A 19,174-nucleotide genomic window follows, 5' to 3' on the forward strand; every position below is an offset into this window, starting at 1 on the left:
TGCCAAATGAATACTAAACAACGCAGCGTCTTCAAATTCGAAACATAAGCTTTATAGATTGTGTACTTTCTTTCTAATACCTTGATATTTTTCAAACAACTACTGCCATCTTTAGGTCAAGCCATGTACTTCTGGGATCACCCTCGTAAAAGGTTATATGATTCAAATCTTCATATTCTGTAAATAATTAATTAGGTAAAATCCAGTCAAACTCGTGTTGCTGACTCACAATGAAGTGTTTCTTGAATATGAGTAGTAGGGATTTTCTTGAGAATTTGGTCATGGAGTTGGTCAGAGTAGAGCAAAAAGAGCATATGTGGCTTATGAGCAATGTTGAAGGAGAGTGGAATACGCATGGGTTCTTTCACCACGTGTGGTAACCTGGATCTACACTGCAATAATAAGACCTATGTTAACGTACGGAGCCATTGCATGGGGACCGAAAGTTCTACAAGCAAAGACCATCCAAAAATTATATCAAATTCAGCGATTGGATCGTTAAAACATCACAGGAGCCGCGGCAATGTAAATAATTACTGGTCTGACCCCTCTGGACCTGTACGTTAATGAGATTGCGTTAATGACCATGTTACGATTGCGCACGGCTGGTGTAAACCTCGGAGTGGGAATACTAGGAATGGGTCAATTGAGGCTGAGCCTATGGCGAGAAGCGCCTACTGCGCAACCTCTGCTGCAATTGAACCCAGGTTTGTATTAAATGAATCCTACAAAATACAAATAAAATAGAACATAGAGTCAGATACTATAAATGCAAAAAACCAAAGACCAAAAACCAAAAACCAAAGAAGGCTCAGGATGTGGATTGTACTGCAGATCACTAAGCCTAAGTATTAAGTGGGGAATGGGGAAAAATACCAGCGTAGTTCAAACCTAACTGGCTAGTATCTTAATCGCCACAGAAAAAAAATAACCAAGAAGGAAATTTTTGGCAAATACATAACAATCTGCACTGATAGCAAACAAGCACTATTAGACTTGAACAGACAACGTGTACCTCAGGGCTAGAGTGCCACCAAGATTTAGCCAAAGCCTAGGTAAATAATAACATTATCCTGAGGTGGGTTAAAGGGCACGACAGGAGTGAAGTTAATCGCATTGCCGACTCTTCAACCAAGTAAGCGGCTGAACTAAGAATTTTAGGACCCAGTGACACCTACGGCCTGATGACTTCGACAATTGCGGAACTAGACAAACGTCACACCCATGCTGAATCCCTATGGAATGAAATCAAAGGATAGAATCTAGCCAGGATCACCCTGGGCGACCCTGGGAAGTTGGCGCCCAAGGAATACCTGGTGATGAACAGAAAAAACCTACGCTTGACAGTAGGATTTCTGACTGACCACTGTCAACTAAAGAAACACCTCCACGATATGGGGCTAGTGGACACACCTCTATGCAGGATGTGTGAACAGGAAGATAAAACTGTCAGTGTGTGTTCGGCCTACACCTGCTGATATGAAGGAGATGTCTCCCAGAGACCTGTCCACCTTCCTGGAAAGAACAGGACGGACGATGACCTAGGAGAACAACTTCTTGGGAGGATGTACAATGGGTCACATATGGCCTAAGTGCTGTGGGCCTACACTCACCCTCCCAACTCTACAGATACAGATACAGATGCACGTACGTAGTTGAAATTCCAGAGTTAAAAGCGGATCCAATACCCTGTACGGAAGTTTTATGAAAATAGTCTGCAAGTCACCTGAAAATCTCGAAAATTGTATCTACTCTGTGAATGAAGGAGGTATAGACCAATTTCTGTAACCAGCAGAGATTCGTTTAATTTTGTTCAATATCATTTGGTCCCAAATTCAAGCAACTTTCGAATTCTAATATCCCTCTACGATTCTAATGCACTTTTCAAAAATATTATTTTCTTTTGCTTGTTTATATGCAAACTTGTATCAGTATTGTACACGAACATGATTTTATTTTTATGCTATCTTGTTTTGTAATATGTGTGTTATGTTTTTTTTGTTATCTATATCTATCTATCTTCTTGTAATATCTATGTATATATTGTATATTCTATAAACCATAATTCTATAAATTGCTCAAGAACGTAAAATACTTTCGTCCATGCACCCGGGAAACCTTCTTTTGGGTGCTTCGAATTTATTTACCACCATATACTGTTAGCAATAGTTGCATTCAAACTCATAATGGTGAATAAATTGTATTGTATTTGTATTTGCTACTTCAGTAGGTGAATTTGTAAATAATTTAGTGAAATAAAAGGCGATAGAGAAATGATTCTTGGATTCTGAAACTAAACCAGGCTACAGAACATATTTCCTGATATTCCAATAAACATAAATATTTTAACACCCAGTAGACATTGGCGAGCAACAAGTGGGATATAATACGTCCATTTTATACACACTTATAATCTTTAGTTTATGTCCCATAATCCAATCGAATAAATAGCCAATCACAATATTGAATATTACATATTACCGAGAGACCTCGTAAACACTGCAATGAAATGACCGAACGGTAACAACTCGAATGCACGCTGTTCCAATTAAATTGAATGTATGATCCTCGTATTTCTCAACCCTATAAGCTTCTCAAAGCCTGAAATGCATGTACACACATTTCAAGATGTACGATTGTATTTGCTGTCGCGTCTTACTTCAATTCCACTTATTTGGAATTTACTTGAGAAACGGCTAGATCGAAGTTACATTTTTTCTTTTAATTTCGTTGTTGCGAGTATAGGACAAGAATAAATCATATCAAGCGAGAAAACAAAAGTTTCATGAATATCGACAATCCTGCATACCAGTAGTGTAAAAAATAAAATAGAATCACCATTCCCCCTGTTTCATATGTCAGTTAATTGGATACACATTTATAAAGACTAATTTTTTGTTAGTACAATAACAAAGACGCTATTATTTTAGTTCATGCACGAAACAAAGTTATTATAATGAAAAAAGCATCACAGTTTATATAACGGGGAGCACATTCAAATGATTCTAATCTAAGTGTCTACGACATAAAAAAATCCGTTTCAAAATTTTAACCAGGAAATGAATACCTGAATCAAATCACCTGTATTTATCCTTGTGATGCATTGTTTGGAACCTTTGGTGTGATAATGTGTACTACTGGAGTTTCATCCCAACACCAAACCGTTATTTTTAACACCTCGAAACCTGTTTCGATCAATAAGTGATCATCTTCAAGAGGAAGATTGAACAGTTTAGTCTTTCTAAATATTGTTGAAATTTTTTTTTGCCTTTGCTTTCAGTTGTTGCCATACAACCCACAAGTGTTCATTGTGGCTCACACCTATTCACACTTGGCCAAATAAACCCAGCTTCTCAACGAAGCCGATTGGTTTGTATGGTGAGTGGTCTTTCAAGTCAGATGGTGAGAGCATATACTTTGTGCATATATGCAGAGCATATACTTTGTGCCTGCCCCGCTGGGGACCGCTTTAGAGTTCGGCAGAGCCGTACTCTTACCATCTGACCTGAAAGACCACTCACTATATAAACTAATCGGCTTCGTTAAGAAGCTGGGTTTATTTGGCCGAGTGTGAATAGGCGTGAGCCACAATAAATCCTTGCGTGTTGCGGTGGAGGGTCGAATAGACCCACTCACTTTGGATCGAACCTAACCTAACCTAATAATTAACAAAACAAACAGAGTTTTTTGATGATATTTTGAAATTTTTTCTTTATCACTTGGCCTTCCTCTCTAAGAAGGACTTCTAAATAATTATGAATATCCTGATACATGATCCAGATCCCGAAGTATCTTTCTGAATAAAAATTCAGAAGTAGAAATCCATACAGCTTTTTTTACAAAACCTGTACTTGTACCTGTATTTGTACTTGGATTAGGTGAATTGCGTAAAGCGTATTTATGTTGCAAATACCTGTACCTGGTTTAGATAAATTGTCAATAATCTTCGTTGACCCTTTCTAACTGGCGTCGTGATGTTTGCTATTCTCGAACTTTCCAGAATTTCCTGCTGTTTCATCATTTTCCAGACAGAGTCGACACAAACTGTCTTCCGACAGTCCAAGTCTCTGCATATGATGATTCAAATGACAGTGACCTGTAAGAAGGCCTGTTGGAGATCGTAGTTCATCCCTACTGTGGTCCAACAACTGTTTGGCAAAGCCCAAAGCGATGCCATTGACAGGTTCTGGTCCAAGCCAGGAATCCAGACCTATCGAGGAGAGTCGTTTTTGGCAGTTTGCTACCAATTTAGATGTTGCTCGGTAGGAGCCAAGAGCTTCCAACGCCGCTTGACTGTCCGAGAATATTTTTATTGACTTGTGAGTGAGGTTGGATTTATCCAATCTCTCCGCACACAATTCAATAGCGTAAATTTCCGCTTGAAATATAGTCGCATAAGTTCCTAGGCTGGTAGATAACTCTGTCCTGGGTCTGCGACTGAAAACACCTGCACCAGAACCAGAAGGTGTTTTTGATCCATCTGTGAACCAACAACTATCTGCTCTTAATATTTCCTTCTCCCGGAGGATCAAGTCTTCTCTACTCGGGAATAGTACTTTATAAGGCAGTTCGTAGTTGACAGTTGGAGGCATGAAGTCAGAGGTAATTTCCAGAATGCTGCGACTTTCAATGTCAACCAACAGTCTGTTGCACTCTGCATTGAATTGATTTGTGCAATTGGCAATGTGCACAAGTCTGTATGTAGTCCATCTAGCCTCTCTTTCCAGACAAATGTGGTGAGGAAATAGATCTAGAAGGATCTTCATGGCCGCTGACGGTGTGGTACTGATGGCACCACTAATAACTAGACAAGCCTGTCTCTGTAAGCCAGAGAGCTTCGCTTGGGCCGTTTTCTGTAAAGCCTTCGGCCACCAAGCAATTGCACCATAAGTGATCATTGGTTCGACAATCATCACATAAATCCAATGGATTTGTTTGGGACCCAAACCCCAAGTTTTACCACAAAACCTTCGATATGTCCAGAGGGACAGTCTGGCTTTGGGTAAAACTTTTTCCAAGTAAGCGTTCCGGGTGAGTTTTTCATGAAGGACAATGCTAAGATATTTCACACCCGTTCCAAATGGAATGACCTCACCATTAAGAAAAAGTGGCGTTAGATCGTCCAATTTTCTTGTCTTGGTGAAGAGGATTAACACAGTTTTGCTGGGGTTGACAGACATCTGCTCCCACAGGCACCAAAAGTGAACAACCTCCAACGCGCTTTGGAGGATACTACAAGCTACCCTTCTCGACGTGCCAGGATTACGGGGTCATTTGCATAAGCTTGCAGATCAACTTCTCTTCTGTTGAGGGAATCAAGCAACCTATCCACCAAGAGCGACCACAGAAGGGGAGATATTACCGCACTTCGAGGGCAGTCCCTGGTGACCCTGAACCAGATAATCTCGCCTTGAAGAGTCGTAGTTGCAGTTCTGTTTACTAGCATAGCATAGATCCAGCCAGTTATGGTCGATTCTATACCCATTCTAGCCAGAGACAATCCTATAGATTCAGGTAGTGCATTGTCAAAAGCTCCTTCAATATTAAGAAATACAGCAACCGCAATCTCCTTGTTGTCAAAGGATTGAGAAATTTTCTCAACGAGGTTGTTTAATGCTGAATCTGTCGATTTGCTGGTTTGACAAGCATACTGGTGGTTATTCAGGGGGGGATGCATATAATGCTACCCTCCTGATATTTCCGTCCAGTATCCTCTCGAGTCCTTTCAGCAGGAAGGATGTAAGGCTAATTGGTCGTACCGATTTGGGGTGTGGGTCTCTCCGGCCCACTTTAGGTATATATACCACCCAACTGGGTGGTATATAGTTCCACGCCAGACCAGCTCTATATTTTTAAGATACCTACATCTTATTCTGCCTTTGCATACAGTTGTTGCCATATATCGCCATCATAAAATGCTGCAAAGCTTAGAACAGTTCTTTCAGAGGTCATTTCCAATAGACTGTCTATATAGATAGTAAACAGAAGAGGGCCCAAGATCGTACCTTGGGGAACCCCGTAGGTGATTGTAATCGCGGATGTCTTGCGATAAGTAGGTTCTGAGACAAGTTTTACGATGCCAAAATGAAGGTTTATGCAGATTTATAGTTGAATATCTCTTATTCCGAGGTACTTTCCGTTATTTGAGTAATATTCCTGGACTACAAATAATATTCTCCCGAGTGGTGTTCAGTGAGTGGACCTTCATATCACTCAATGTGTGCAGTACTGAGAATGCAGTTATCATTTCGAAAAGCATCTGCTGAAGATGAAACCGCAGGTAATCAGTTACTTTGACGTTAACCGGAAAAATTATGACTTTATGCTTATAAAAACATTACCCGCAGTTCTATAAACAGAATGATATAACTTCTTCCTAAATATATCCTGCCCATGAATCGTTCATGACTTTTCAGTGTGATTTCCTAGCTGACAATATTATGGCGTTTTAATGGCTTTTCTCAAATGAAAGGCCTGCTTTATTGGTCATTACGGTGTTTTGTAGGTGTGAAGAAGTCGGTTGGGCTTTGTTGGAGCAGCTCATATCGCTATTTCTGTAGTTGAAATTGGTACTGAAATGCAGAAACTGCCGTTCAAATCCTTATTTGAGAAACCAATCAACTTTTTAGCACCTGCAAGTACAAGCGTCCATGTCTAATATTCCCCTGACGAGGAAAGTGCTTTTGACGATACAAGAAGGTGAATGTCTTCCGTGTAAAATCGACGAAAAACAACAAAAAAACTAATACTATAATTTTAACTATTTTCTGTAAGGCTTTTTAGTAAAACTACGCAGATAACTGTATTTCAAATTATTCAAACTTTTGTCGCAACTCAGTACTCGCTTGGCTTATTAACGAGAGGATTGTATTCGCTATTTCATCCAAATGATGGAAGAACTCATTCAAAAACTTAATTGAATATTCATTGTAACGAAACGGGGAAAATACTTCAGGAATAAACTTACACTAAAATGTTAATCAAAAATACAATAAATCACCAAAAACTTACATTATACTGTCACCGAGCAGGATCGAAGAAAAGAAGATGTGCTGCATTGCTGAAACCTTTTCTGAAGATCAAGAGATACTGAATGAATGTCTTAATACTGTCTGTTTTTGATCTTGACCTGCCTCAATATTTATGAAGATTTATACGCTGACATTGCAACTTTGATCTGGTTACTGTACTGAGGTAAAATGCTCATGACGAAATAAGTGTGCTGTCGGATCCCTGGGGAACACCAGCGTTAATGGTAAAATTATTCGACAGATATCCGTCGTCGGCCACTGGCAGGAAACTTTTTTTCAGGAAGCTGAAGAGCCATTCACAAAAATGATCCGATACGCCATAGCTTCGAAGTTTGGCCAGCAGACCCTCAAGCCACACACGGTCAAAGGCCTTAGAAATATCAAGCGCAATAGCTCTTGACTCTCCATGTTTCTCAATTGCGTTATTCCAAATATGGGTGACATATGATAGAAGGTCGCCTGTTGATCTTTGTTTCCGAAATCCATATTGATGATTGCTCAAGATGTTGAAGCCTTCCAAATATTTAAGGATATGGTGGTTTACGGCTTTCGTCATGATTGTTGATATCACTGATAGCAAAGAGACTGGTCCAAAGGTATTTGGAATTTTTTTCTTGGATTCTTGTTTTTTTTTCAATAAGTGGTAGTAAGTGGTAGTAAGTAAATATTTATTCAGGTAAGCATAATCTACAATATGAATTCAACATTAAAACTTGAGAAAATAGAAGAAAAAAAAGGAAAGAACTAACAAAACTGGAAATTGTGAGTCCAGGCTGAGCTACTTAAGCAATGCTTGTGTTGTAGTCATCAACCTGGGTTACATTATTTATTCACATATTGAGTGGTGAGTAGGAAGAAGCAAAACATCGAAGGTAAATTCCTTTTGAGAAAGAGACTATATAGTTATTTATTGTATTTTGTATTTCTTATTATTATTCGAGTTCGCATACGGTTCTCAGTTTGTTATAGTTTTGGTTCACATATTCTTTCAGTTTTGATTTCATTTTACGTTTATCAGGAATGACTCTGATTTCTAAAGGGACTAGGATTAACAATTTTGGACCAAAGTATGATATACATTTCTGTGCATGCGTTAGCTTACAGAAGAGAACATTTGTTTTCTGCTCAGATTTAGTACGTGTGTTGTGAGTATGACTTATCTGAGAGATGGAGAAATTTTGGATCCATATTGAGCATTGATAGGTATAGAGTTTTCTTACATCAAAGATCTTCACCAGTTTCTTTGTGAAGATTTTCAGTAGAGTACCTTCTATTTTTCTTAAAAATTATTTTCAATATGGTATTTTGTATAACCTCTAGAACGTGTAATAATATTTTACTGAGACCACCCCATATAATGATACAGTACCGCAATAAAGATTCAGCGAGTGAGTTGTAAATCGTAAGTAAAAGCTTTTTATTATTCAGATTTCTGATTTGATAGAATTTATAAACTAACTTATTGAGTCTCTTAACTGTGTAGTCAATGTGTTCTTCCCATCGCAGGTGTTGGTCCACATATACACCCAAATACTTCATGTCTTTTTTTGTTGTGGTGAATGCAATGAACTTAGTCATTCCCACATTCAGACTCAGGAGACTCATATTCAACCAGGAAAGTACATATTTGAGCCTTGTTTCAGCTTTCTCATAGAATTCATCCCTGGAATCGCTTTCAAATAAGAATGCTGTATCTTCTGTGTAAGATAATATTCTGCCATTGATATTATGAAGTCCATAAACATTATTAATATAAAACAAAAATAAAATAGGACCCAGCACTGCCCCCTGGGGCACGCCCATGTTAACAGGTAGTGTATCGCTAAGCGTACTGTTTATTTTAACTTTTTAATATCTTTCAGATATATAGTTTTTGAATGAATCTAAAGTAATACCTCTAACTCCTACAGTTTTTAAATGGTCCAGAAGAATTTGATGGTTGACAGTATGAAAGGCTTTAGCCAGATCTAGAAATACTGCCAAACTTTTTTTTGTCGTTGAAATTTCTCCAAACACTGTTAACCAATTGAAAGATTGCATTTTCGGTTGACATATGTTCTCTGAAACCAAATGGACCTTCAAATAATATAATATTTTATTCTAAAAAATCAACTAGCCTATTTTTCAAGCACTTTTCGAAAATTTTGGCGAAGTTATTGATAATGGTTATTTGTCTGTAATTTGTTGCAAGTTTTCTGTCACCTGATTTGAAAACTGGGGTTGTTATCGATTCTTTGAAAGCGGCTGGTATGTTTCCTTTCATGAAGCATAAATTAATGATATGACAGAGATGACTCAATAGAAGTAAATGTCTATTTATGAACTGGACCGTTATGCTATCAGGACCTGAAGAGCTGTAGTTTTTCAATGTAGATATTGTCGTAATGATTTCATTTTTTGTCATTGGGTCCAGAAAAAGGGACTTTGTGATATTGAATTCAATTTCCGATATAATGTCATATTCACCGATTTTATTTGTCATCTGTTGTCCTATATCTGCAAAAAAAGTATTGAATTAGTTTGATTTTTCCTTGTCAATAACAATTTTTTGGCCATTTCCAGTTGCTCGAAATACGACATTTTTTATTCCAGACTATTCATTTTCGTATTCATACTTTTTACTGTATCTTCAAGTTCCTGAATTTTTTTATCGATTTTATCAGTGATGTTTTATTGATGAATTCCTCGCTCGCGAACAATTCACTGATTGTTTCTTTGATGAGATTTTGTAATTCCAGTTTGTTTCTAGTATTCGACATTTCTTTTGAGATTTTGCAACCACAGAGCACACTTAACTAGACTGACTTCCGCAAATTTGATCACTTTTCTTGGCCTTTCACCTGGCAATTTATTTATTCATTTATTTATTTACGGCAATGCCTATTTTTACAAGATAATTAACAAGTTCACACATATGTATTTAACAGTAATATAAGCTAGGTTTTAGGAAAAATATATAAAATAAAATAAAAAAATCGTTAAAATAACACTTTCAAGCATATCAATATCCACATGATATGAAGGGCACCAAATCGTGGAATTGTATTCGATTATTGATCTAACAATTGAACAATATATGATTTTTATTGAAGTAAGAGATAATTCATTTGCAGATCTAAGAATGGAACCTAACATTTTTAACGCTTTAGAAGTAATATTTGCAATATGGGGTTTAAATGACATTTTTGGGACGAAAGTGAATTTAGATTGTGTTTGTTGTTTTCAGTTCTGATTGATTGATTTTGTATGGCCAGTTAATGGGATTTCTGTTCCGGAAGAAAGTTAATTTTTGACATTTGTCTATATTTAATTGCAGTAGATTTATATCCCACCAGCAAACAAAGTTAGATAAATCGTACTGTAATAATTATGTCTCACTTGAGTCATGAATAACTTTAAACATCTTCAGGTCATCAGCAAACAAAAGAAATTCACTATAAAGAATAACATCTTTCAAGTCATTGACAAATAAGTTGAAAAGCAATGGCCCTAAATGAGAACCCTGTGATACACCTGATGAAACTGTGATTGAGGAAGATACTGAGTTACCATATTTCACAAATTGTACTCTGCAGGCTGGATAATTTTCAATCCATTTCAGAATGTTTTCTTGAATACCCAAAGCGTTTAGTTTATGCAACAACAAACTGTGGTTTACTCCGTCCAATGCCTTTGAAAAATCTGGTGTCTATTTTCAAAGGCGTTTATTATACAGTGTTGATAAATTAGCAGATTTGTGCTGGTAGATCTACCACTACTGAATCCATGTTGTTGATTAATGATTATATGTCTACAATCCCATGTTAATTTTTTTGTAACTAGGCTATCTAGCAATTTGGGTAATTCTGATAGATTACAGACTGCTCGATAATTTTTTATATCATTATGTGATCCACTTTTATAAATAGGTTTCAAAAAACTGTTTTTCCTATAATCTGGAAAGATCGACGATTTTAAGAAAATATTGAATACCATGTGAATTGGTTTGACCAGGGTGAAAACACATTTTTTGATTAGGAATAGCGGAATTCCATCACGACCTGTAGACAATTTCCCAGGTAATGACATGACTAGATCGATTATTTCTTTAATATCAACGCTATAACTACATAGGTATATCAACCGTCTTACTAAATTTATATTCTGGAATTTGATTAACTGTTTCATCACTGTAGACTGATGAGAAATATTCTGCAAAAAGATTCACAATATCATCACTATTTTTACTGACAGAGTCATCATAATACATTTTAGATGGTAAGGAGTGTGATTTTTTTATTATTAATATAATTCCAGAAGCTTCTAGGATTATTGTTGATGTTATTCTCTATTTTATTTATGTATGCTTGATGGCAAGTGTTTCTCAAAGTTTTGCACTTTTCTCTCAAATAACAAAATTCTTCATATTTATAAAAATTTCCATTTTTGTATTCTCTGTGAACCGATTTCTTCTTGAAAACTAATTTTTTCAGCTCAGAATTGAACCATATTGGGAAAGTAGAAGCTTCATATTTTTTTAGTGGAACAAAGTACTCCAGAGCTGTATAGAGAATATTGTAAAAATATTTAAATCCTCATCCTTCAGTATTTCGGTATCCCAGTTGATACTTGCCAAGAAATCATTCATGCCCATATAATCTCCATTTACAAAGTCATAAAAGTATTCATCATATTTTAGATATATTTCATCATATTTTAGTTATTTCAATTGACTCGTTTTAAGGCAGGAGCAAATAACCTGTGACTATCTGCGAAACATTTACCCGAATAATGGAAAGAGGGTTTTAGACAATATGGATCCACGGGATACATCAGCGTTGATTGTGAAATTATTCGAGAGATATTTATCGACGACCACTTGCAGGGAATATCCTTTCAAGAAGCTGAAGAGCCATATCATCCGAGTTTGGCCAGCAAACCCTTATGCCACACATGGTCAAAGGCCTTGGAAATATCAAGCGCAACAACTCTTGATTCTCTGATTGTGTTATTCCAAATATGGGTGACGTACGATAGAAGGTCGCCTGTTGATTTTGTTTCCGAAAACCATATTGATGATCGCTCAAGCTGTTAAAGCCTTTCAAATATTTGAGGATATGGTGGTTTAGTGCTTTTTCCATGATTTTGATATCGCAAAGCGAAAAAGAAAAACCTCTTTCTTTATGAATCATTCTGTTGAAACTTGAAACTCGCAAATTCCTAGCCAAAATTATTAATGTATACCGTCTACTGAAGACGCCAACTTCGTTGGTGAAACGCATGTCAAGAAGAGTGTTGCAATTCTGGTGATCGGGATAAGTGTTTGTGTTACCAGAGTATCTACTTTTACCTTTCATTTTCATTCTTTGTCTGATTGATTTGATTCGAATGATGTTTATTTTTTATTCTGTCGCATCAATTTTCTTGTTGACTTTTCAATCAACCATAATAACATGTGTGGATGAATACTTTCTCCATTCCTTCGTAAACAGAAACCTAACTGAGATACTCTTTATTGGAAAACATGAAAACAAAATACATACCGGAACGGAACAGCAATGATACTTCGAAGACTCATATGAATAACAAAAGAATCGATTAATTAAACATTTGAATTTATAGTCGTAGTTGCGCTGACCAAACAAGTCGAGTAAATCAACCTAATATATTTCTGCGATGTTTAGTCCGGCGAAGGTATTCTGAAACATGCAGATATATGTAGATCATGATATTAACATATATTACCGTACCTTCGTAAAATACAAGCAGCAAAACGGTGTGGCTAAAAAACCAACAAACACTAATAAACGTAACGACCCTGTTTGTATCCAACTGCGCTGAAAGTCGCTGTCATAAATCAGATCTTAGAGTCTAGAATATGCCGTGAGATAGGAATAATGCGGTTGGATGGAGTCATCAATTCATACTTCAGCTCTATTGAAGTGACAATTTCTTCAGCGATCACATACTGGCTTGCCTCCTTCTGAAAATACAGACGTTTGTGTTCACTTTGAAATTTCGCTTCATAAACTGTTTTACTATAGTATAAGAGATATTATCTCCATATGGTTTTCCGGCTATCGAAGTTATTCTGTATGATGATAAAATATCGTCTTCCTAGGTTGACATAAACACGGGGGTCCCTCAAGGTTTCATAACGGGTCCGCCTCAACGAGATTTACTGAAAATATTCCTCAAGCTACAATAAAAAATATCAGGTTAGGTTGGGTCCAAAGTAAGTGGGTCTATTCGACCCTCCACCGCAACCCGCCAGGGTTTATCGTGGCTCTCACCTACTCATAGTCGACTAAATAAACCCAGCTTCTCAACGGAGCCGATTAGTTTGTATGGTGAGTGGTTTTTCAGGTTAGATGGTAAGAGCAGTGCTGTGCCGAACTCTAAAAACCTGATTCGGTTCCCAGCAGGGCAGGCACAAAGTATATGCTCTGCTGTTTCATCAGATAGTCGAGGTGCAAGATTCACTCCTCGATACCCGCGACTACCTTCACATATGAGCGTTTTTGCACGTCAGCTACACCTGATGGTGACTTAGATTCAACAGTGCAGGGATTTTTCGCCCCTGGTTTTGGTCAATCATTACTTGAGCGCAAATGTTTGCTAACCTGCTCATGGTGGGTTTGTTCCTCTATCTGAGACAGAGTCTGGGAGGTCAGTTGAAGTCGTAAACTCGACATCCATCTACTCTGTAGACTCGCTCCTAAAATAAATTTACAGGGAGGTAAGTTGGAGTCGTAAGCTCGACATTGATCTCCTCTATCGACTCAGCGTCAGAAAGATTTTTTTGTGTTTATTCTGTCCATAAAAGTCCCACGAGTAGCTAGGGAAAGAAGGTCAATTATGGCAGAGCTCCGTATTACCGTGACAAGACGATGCTACGACGAGAGGGCGCCCGGTATCTCGAAGGTTCCATAGAGACAGCTGATAGGCTCAGTGTCATTCATCCTTTCGACATGAATACACACCCCTTAGGATTGAGCCATCGTTGGAATGCCATTCACTTAGGGAATAACAGAACCACAAGTGATTCTGTCATTCTCTATCCCAAGTCAATGCACTCGCCAAAAACAGCATGCACAGTGGTTCAGGCAGTGAAAGATGAACAAGGACAGCCAACCCGTCCAATATTTGTAGACGATATAATTCTTCAATAGATGGCGGTGATATCAATAGCAAATTAATGGGATGAAGTTAAGAGAATTGCAGAGCAAGATATGCAAAAAATAACAACATGATTTAAAAGTCATTTTTTGACGATAAATGTGGATAAAACACATATATTACCATTCACATCCTACGAATCATATTTACCCAGATACAGAACAATAAGTTTGGACAACTACGATGTAGAACTCACAACATCTGTAAAGTATCTAGGGATCTTTTTAGATTCCTTCTTGAAATGGAATATTCATATTGAAAATCTGAAAAGGAGAATAAGATCAATGCTCTATAAATTTTACTTATGTCGTCAAATACTTACTATCAATAAGCTGAAGACCATATATTTTGCTCTGGTAGAATCTCTGTAGAGTTACGGAATAGTAAGGTGGGGCGGTGTTAGGAAGATTTACCTAAAACAATTGGAAGTTGTACAGGAAGCAATACTCAAAATAATGTTATCTAAAAAAGAATCTTTCCAACTGATCAATTATATAAAGATTTAGTAATCATGGATATTCGCCAATTATATGCAAAATTTATTTTGAATTCTGCATTACATAACCAGACATATTTTGAAAAAGTATATCATAATCACCGAACAAGAGCATTGATTTCAGATTATTTCAAAATTCCAAGAGCACAGAAAGCTGTTGGGCAGATAACTTTTACCTAGCTAGTACCTGAAATATACAACACATTGCCAGAAAGTATAAGAATTATTTATAGCAAACATATATTTGATTTTGATTCTCAAAACGGATAGAACCTTTTTCCATGTGATAATTGATCCTTAGTAAAGAAAACAAATTGAGTTGACGCTATTAACACATATCTCAGATAGAACAGTGTTTCGAACTGATTATTAAAAATTCCATTTCTATTTATTTTATTTCATTTATATTTATAGTTTCTTTTTCTGTTGTATCTCTTTCCAAAATTTGATTCGGTAGCAGTATTCATTAATTAAATTATCAAATTATACTCGTTCTGCTTGTAAGTAGTTGTCATAGACAGGTTCGCCAGAGCCTAAATGACTGAACTATTTTATTTGCAAATCTGTAAATGATTGAAATTTAGTACATGTATTTTGTTATCGCGAATAAAAAATTATTATTATTATTATAGGTACTTTTGATTTGATATCTGTATATAATTTTTCTAGTGCTTTTTTTGTTAATGCTAAATGTTTCTATTTATAGTGACTATATATGATTTTAATGTAATATCTGTATACAATTTTTCTAGTACTTTTTTTGTTCATACCGAGAGAAACTTTATTTTTTATATTTCATCAATTATAATCTATTGTATATTAAAATGGTATAGCCCACGCACAGGTTTATCCTTCTGTGGGAACTATATTTATTTGTCGTTAACTAAGATTATTGTGTATTTCAAATTGAATGGCAAATAAATATTATTATTATTATTAATCTTGCCAGGATCACCTTGGGCGATCTTGGGAAGCTGTTGCCGGAAAAGTATCTGGCAATGACCAGGAAAACTCTACGCTTAACAGTAGGATTTCTGACTGGCCACTGTCAATTAAGGAAACACCTCCATAATATGGGGCTAGTTGACACACCTCTATGCAGGATGTGTGAACAGGAAGATGAGACTGTCAGGCATGTCCTGTGCGAGTGCCCGGAGTTATCGTCAATAAGAGAGTGTGTGTTCGGCGAGTCTTGGCCTACACCTGCCGATATAAAGGAGATGTCTCCCAGCGACCTGTCCACCTTCCTGGAAAAGACAGGATGTACGACGACCTAGGAGGACAACTCCTCGGGAGTTGTCCTCCTCTCGCTACAGATATAGATACAGAACCCCTAAAACCTCAAAAAAAATTGACAACCTTTCAGTCCTTTCAGGGTGAACGTGAGAGGATTAGTTTTTCCACGACGAGATCCAAATTTATCAGCTGCAAAGAATGTATCTATATTTTTAACAGCGTTGTCTGTTGGGTTGTGAAGTCTTCACGAAGAGAGTGATTTCCATAAAACGAGGTATCAAGAGCACTCTGAATAGTGTTGAAGTTCATTAACATGCAGTGTGGAGTGCTCCTGCTAATATATCCAATGCTGAAGATCTCAACGATATACATTTTCGAGTGGGAAATTGAATCAAATCAGCTCCTTTACCCCCACTTCCACAATGAAGCCTCATTACTTCAGACTTATTATTTTTCATAGTTCTGAACTGGATCTGCAGCCTGCATTATGTGAAGTAATGAATAATTAATTGACATATTGAATCAATTAACATGATTTCATAGATGAAGCTTTCTGCCTCAACATATATTGCTATCATATTTGTAAATGAAAATACGGATTTTCAATTGGTTGTTGAAATACTCCATTCTATGAAACCATGCAGGAAGCAACTGCTCATGCTTTCGAGGGAATAATAATGAAAGGCATAAAGATTATAAATAAAGATAATTTTCTGTCTATGGCTCATTAGCGCAACGTTATTTCTCAGGTGACTTATTAGGGAAATGCAGCTACTCCATGATAAAAGTAGATTTATTCGAATTAGAACGAGGAGACGTTTCGATTTCTAAATCTTAATTTATGTCAGTTCTTGAGGTAAATCTTCCTCATGTCATCAAGTGTGTTCGTTAATTCTTCTATACGTTTCAATTTATGAATTTCTCGGGATTTACGTTTGTCAATGAGCACTGCTAATAAGAAAGTTGAAACGTTTTCTTTATTGATGATATTTTATGTTCATTTTATGGCATTCATTATTTGTATACAAGCACAGATTGAAAAATAATATATTTCTACATGCTTGGAGTGGGGACATTTTCTTTTAACATTCTTTTCTAAAGTTTGTATCAAAAATAAATGTTGACGTTACAAGTATAGAGGTTTTGTACACTTTTTTCCAAATGTGAGTATTCGCCATTAAGAAATTTGTATTTGTATATTCAATGGCGACAAATTACGTTGAGGGCGACATCTACATTTGACTGAGTAAACCAATGAAACAGTGAACAACAAAGTTTTTCTATTTTCATATATGAGAACTGACTTCAAAATCTCATCCATACAAAGAGATGTTCATGAATATTTCATTGGATACATTTCGGTTAAAAGAAAAATGGCGGAGAAACCAATTCTGCATTTTCTGTTATCCTCATCAAACACATCAAAGATGAAAACCCCTCAAATGATGATGTTTTTATATGCTTCCTTCACTTAGGGCTCCTATCGTGTGAATTTAAATACTTACATAGATTCCAACAAAAGTGCAACCATTAATACTCTATTTCATCAGTTCGGACTTCCGTTGTCTAATTTAATATAAATTGATTTGAAGTCCCTGAAAGACACTATAAAAAATTAAAAAGAATAACCGAAAAATAACAATTTTATTGAACAGAAAACTGAAATTACAAAGAAATAACATACAAGCAAAAACGAAAAAAAAAATATTACACGCTGACAGTAAAAAAAAATTATAAAATATTACCAACAAGAAATGAATATTGAAAAATAAAATATTCCAAATCAAGTTATGTCACGATGTTTCGATTGTTAGTACCGACAATCATCTTCAAGTGATAACTCTGTTTAAATCTGTTTAAAATCTGTTTTCCGTTAATCAGCTGCCGCCCCCATACGAACGACAACTCTCAGAAGTTGAGAAACTTGTGAGAGCTAAGGACTAACGAGGTCTTACCTTTTAACGTGTGATTCCTAACACGGTCTGGACTTATTGCTCCGAGATCTGACTATTTATAGGTCATTCCAGTGCTTCCACCTATCTCCTCTTCTCCTCTTCCCTCTTTCCGCTTCATTGGTTTTAGCGGGAGATGACCGTTTGGCGAAGGTTGGTCGTTTTCCGCTTGATTAGACGTTTCCATATGATACGTATCTCTACGCTAGTCTGGATAACAGATACGCGGCTTCTTTGAATATTCTCCTAAACCAGTGTTCCTCCTTGTGGATGATTTCAGCTTGAGCCCACTTGATATTATGTTGATGAGTCCAAACATGCTCTGCTATTCCGGATTTGTTGGTTTCTCCCCGCCGTGTGTGTTTCTTGTGCTCAGCAATGGGAACTTTCAATGGCCTCTTAGTTTCACCGATGTATGATTCTCCGCACTCGTAGGGTATCCGGTAAATTGTATTGTATTGTACTTCATTGGTCAGTCATACACGACATAGTGTTTTGACAAGTCATTGACTACACCTAATCCTAAAACTAAATAAAATTTGTTTATGAATAAAATATACATATTGGATTTCACAATAATAATTATACATTTTCACGTCACTGTTTCTTTGTATTCCAAATTTCTAAATTTATAAAATTTATTTACATGTTTGTTAAAATGGGTTCAATAATGTTACACACAGTTTATTGACTAACATTGAGGAAATCTAAGTTCAGAGATGGTATAATAGGCAGAGCATTGCAAGAGAGTTTTTAGTTTTGCTTTAAAAGTGGCTATTGGAGCTTCTTTGATAAATCCTGGTAGAGAGTTTAATAATCTGATACCAATAATTTTTTTTATTTGTAAAGGTTAAACTGTTATTTGAAATAGCGAAATGGGATCTCATTCTAGTCAGATAATTATGTTTTGTAGTAACCCTTTAAACCTCAAATTTAGAGTGTGTACATCGCTACGAAATCTTATTTTGTTATACAAATATGATGGACATTTGTTAATCAATATTTTATGAAAGACCTGTTATAGAAAAAACAGGATCCATTGTATATTTGGGTCTTGTTATTGACCAACATATGAGATCATATGTAACACAAAGAACCTTGGAATTGTCATATTGTTACCATGAAATGTACATATAGAACTCTCATCTGGATGAGAAATATAACACAATACAGGGATTCCAATACCTTGGTGAAAGTTACTCAATCAGGATAATTGAAATCCAATAACTATATCATACAAAAATTATATATTGTCATTAGAATAAATTTGATTTGATTTGATATACTAAAAGTGGTGCAGT

The sequence above is a fragment of the Leptinotarsa decemlineata genome, unplaced genomic scaffold (genome assembly GCF_025532065.1).
Source record: "Leptinotarsa decemlineata unplaced genomic scaffold, Ldec_3_MD MMD2_tig00002082_RagTag_RagTag, whole genome shotgun sequence".
NCBI classification, from domain to species: Eukaryota; Metazoa; Arthropoda; class Insecta; order Coleoptera; family Chrysomelidae; genus Leptinotarsa; species Leptinotarsa decemlineata.